The following is a 4906-nucleotide window of genomic DNA, read 5'->3' on the forward strand; positions in this document are numbered from 1 at the left end:
TGCAACTTTCCAAATGAAATTGAATACTTAGTTCAAGTGTGGACCAAATTATTCAACCTCGGATTTTCAATCATGATAACTTGAACTTCAAATCACATGTTCTGGTTTTCAGTCATTAGCATACTTACTTTGGTCCTTAGACTATCTAGGTCATTAGACTGAATGATGTCTGATTTCCTGAACTTATCGTTTAGACACTTGTTTCTACTTTGACTTCCTTAAATGTCTGCAAAAGTCTTTTGTACGCCATGACCATTTCGTTTACTGAAATGATAAAGTTCATCTAAGGTAAAGTAAAATACCTTATTATTGTTGAATTCCAGATCATCATTACTCGTTAAGTACTGGAATGATTCTTAATCATTTTCACGGGATCCCTCATCTTAGTTGGTGGTCTTTGAGTCTGACTCAGCCTATTTGCTCTTACTCTATTCACTACCAACACATTTTGTTCTCTTCTCTTTTGAAGAATTTCTCCTCATTTTTAGTTATTTTCCTTTCAGATGATGTCTTCTCATCCTTCTTTGGTCCGGTACAGTCAGTAATGAAATGACATATTCTACCACAATTAAAACATGCTTGATCAGAAAAGTTTGATTATTTCTTATAATTGTCCATCTTATTACATTTTGAAAATTATTACGATCCTTCATCATGAATTTCCCAAACATTTGACAAATAGTGACATGGATATCATTTCTTAGTTGTTCGGCAGATTTTGATTAAGATTCTTCTGCTATAACAAGAGCTTTTGCTTGGTGGTTCTTTTCATTTCTGGTTCCTAGTTTGAACTAATAAGCCTTTAGATCAACAAATAGATCGTGCGACTCGAGCTTATTCAGATATTTTGATTCATGTGTGACAATGGTTTTCACGTCTCATTCTCTTGATAAGGTTCTGATCAATTTCAGTGCAACCTCTCTGTTGCTGTATTTCTTCCCAAGTGCATCCAGTTCGATTACAATGCTACTTAATCTTTAATCAAACTCATTCATGGTTTCTCCAGCTTTCATCTTGATGTTATCAAACTTTGGAATACCCACCACCAACTTGTTTTCTTTTGTCTTATCATTTTCTTCAGAAAGTTGAGTGAGCTTCTCCCATATTTCTTTAGCTGTAGAAAATTTTTATTTTACCAAACATATTTTAAAAAATTTTATAAAATATATTTTTGGCCACATTTTCCAGTTCGGTCTTCTTCTTATCTTCGGCAGTATAACCCATTCTTGGTTTTTCTATTATCTAAGGAGCTCCATTTGATATAGATACAGGGCTGTTTGTTTTTAGGATCTTCATAGGTCTATATGTTATCACGTACTCTATGTCATCATTTGAGCTGATAGTGTGCTTGTATTCGAATCTTCTAGTCATCATACTCTTTTTTTGAAAACATGAGAATCTTATTGAAAAAAGACATATGAGTATAAAGATATTCAGAGATCGGGAAAAAACTATCTTTAATACCACTTCTTATGATCGAAAATATGTTTATAGGGGGTGAATAAAAACTTTAAAATATTATGCTAAATTTTGATAACTTTAAGCATGTGAACAGCTAAAGTTGATTTTCCAATCAAACTTAGTATGTAGAACAATTAAATTGATAGAGTGTGGAACAACTCAATATACAAATTTAATAATATACTCAGATAAGATAAGAACAAATAAGTAAGTGACTGAAAAGTAAATAAGAGCAAGAGTTTGTTTATAAAATTTCAAAAGAAAAGCTTCTACGTCTTTACTTCTTATGTTTTCATAAAAATTATGAAGATTTGGTTATTACAACTCTTCTTACAATCTGTTTAGAAACAACTTTATGAAAGTTCCAATATTTCTCACAAGATAATAAAGCTCGAGAATACAGAAGCTAAGTGAGAACAAATGAGTTCATTGAATGACTCTTAAGTGATCTGATTGAAATTTGAAGCGTGTGAAAATCAACTTGAAATAAGTATAGTGCAACTCAAATATTTTAAATCGCATAACATCTCAAGCAGTTATGGAATATCGTTCTATCCAACAAGGACAATTATTGCACATCAACACTTTCCCTCCAAATAATTCAAATCCTTGCAATCAATGCGAATCAAACCCATGATCTGGCTTCTGATACCAATTGTAGGACCAAGCGCTTGTCACTTTACTAAAATTTATAGTGATTGTAATGGTACAACTCAAATATTTTAAACTGCATATCAGCTCACGCTTCATGTTTCGATCGCTCAGCTTAGCATAGACAATTATTGCATCTCAATATATATATTAATCTATTGCAGAGAAAACATTATTCCTTGTTTACTAAATTCAAAAATAAGAACTCGGAGATAACTCATTGTTACATTCAGATAATGTTTTCGGGTTAGTCCAATAATTAGAATTATTGCTCTGGACTTATCTGATTCAGCTGAGTACGTCTTGAACTGTTGAGTATCATCAGATCAGTACATCTTTGTTGTAGACTTGTCAGATCGCTTCTTAATTCATATTAGTTCAGTTCAGTAAAACTCATCCATAGTTCTATTAGTTTATTTGTCCAGTTCTATCAGTTCAGTTGAGTTTTCTGCATTCATAGAATTTAGTTGAATTATTTTACTTTTAATCAGAGTATATTAACAATAAAGTTTCAAAAAATTAGTAGTTAACCTCATTATATATATGTGTGTGTTTACTTTTTTAAAAAATAAAAATAAAAATCATTGGTCACATTAAGGACCACAGACACAGGGTGCATCACAATTATATCATAAAAAATAATACTGAGTTTTCTTAAACAACCATAACTACTAATATTTCAAATCAATGCCATTATGCAATAATTTTAGGATAATAATTAACATTAAATAGTAAACAATTATCTGTAGGACCGAGTGCTTACCGCTTTACCAATAGATATAACTAGTGGTAATGGTGCAACTCAAATCTTTAAAACCGCACAACAACTCAAGCACCACGGTTCGATCGCTCTACCAAGCAGGGACAATTATTGCACCCAACAATCTCCCTCCCAATAATTGCACTCATTGCAATCAATGGGAATCGAACCCGTGACCTTGGCTTTGATACCAATTGTAGGACCGAGTGCTTACCGCTTTACCAATAGCTATAACTAGTGGTAATGGTGCAACTCAAATCTTTTAAACCGCACAACAACTCAAGCACCACGATTCGATCGCTCTACCAAGCAGGGACAATTATTGCACCAAACATTATCCATAAAAAAAATAATAAATGGCTGTTACATACTTGGGATGGATAAATAATTAAATGAAAATATAATTTAGGTGGGAATGATATCATCAAATCTAAAGAGAAATTGTGACTGGAAAATATTTTTTAAAATTTTCAATTTTAAACAGAACAGATGTTATTTTTGGATAAAATAAACTACAATGGGCAAAGGCTCTATTTTATATGGCAAAACCTTATGTGAGACGGTCTTACGGGTTATATTTTGTGAAACAAATATCTTATTTGGGTCATCTATGAAAAAATATTATTTTTTATAGTAAAAGTATTACTTTTTATTGTGAATATCGGTAGGTACCCGTCTCACAAATAAAGATTCGTGAGACCGTCTCACAAGAGATCTACATTTTTTTTATATTATATATAAGATTATTGCAAAAAATTGACAAACACAAACATACATATATGTATGATATGCGAAATATTTAACCAAATGACTTTTGTTTACAATTATACTTTAAGAAAAATCACAATTCGAAAATAATTTTTTATAATGATCACTTTCCAAACTATAATAAATCTTCTTTGCGACCTAAGTGGTTTATTATTTTGAAGATTTATAATATCAAATTAAAATTATCATATTTTCGATCATTTTTTCAATATGCTCCAAATTGAAATTCGTGACCGAACGTGAAATAATCAAAACTTGCTTTCAGTTTGCTCGCTAATCCGATAGCTCGGAGATTTACTCAATGTACATAAAAAAATACGATTGCTAATTCGGTGTTGATAAAAAAAAAGCAAAAACTTGTGTGAGACGGTCTCACGGGTCATATTTGTGAGACGGATCTCTTATTTGGGTCACCCATGAAAAAGTATTACTTTTTATGCTTAGAGTATTACTTTTTATTGTGAATATGGGTAGGGTCGATCCGTCTCACGGATTATGACCCGTGAGACGGTCTCACATGAGACTAACTCTAAGAAAAATTATGTAACCTGTTTTCGAAGTAAGGCTAATTCATAATTAATTCGTGGATCTTGACTTTCGGTGTATATATATATATATATATATATATATATATATATATATATATATATATATATAAACTAAATATTTTTTTTCTATGTTGAATCTGTACAATGTATCATTTGCATGACCCTGTTTTTTAATGGTTTTATTTTTTTAATTCTTAATATAATATATTATATAAAAGACGACTTCTTCCACGCGGATTAAACTAAAAACATTTGGATTAAAAAATTGCATCACTATTCAACCATGATTGCAACAGATTAATAAAATAATTAGTGTAAATTAAAAAATAAATAAAAAAATTAATTAGTTTTTGTTTAATTTAATATTATTATCATTAGATAAAATATGAAATTAAATATATTTATGATAAGAAATAACGTGAGAATTTAACGTTATTGGTGTCTAATTGATTAATAAATTTGAATATATAATGAAATGAAAATTCATATATAACATTTGTTATAAAATTATACCAATATATATATTGTTCACATAAAAAAATTAAAATATTTAAAATTATTATTATATATGTATTATTATTGTAATTATTTTTAACTGTATTATATATGTTTTACTATATTATCAAGAAAGAACACTGCATAATAATCATATTATTTGCTCGGTGGATTTTTATTTGTTATTCTACCTTTAATATTTTATTTTTTTTCAATTTTATAA

The sequence above is a fragment of the Primulina eburnea genome, chromosome 18, assembly GCF_022965805.1.
Source record: "Primulina eburnea isolate SZY01 chromosome 18, ASM2296580v1, whole genome shotgun sequence".
Classification (NCBI taxonomy): domain Eukaryota; kingdom Viridiplantae; phylum Streptophyta; class Magnoliopsida; order Lamiales; family Gesneriaceae; genus Primulina; species Primulina eburnea.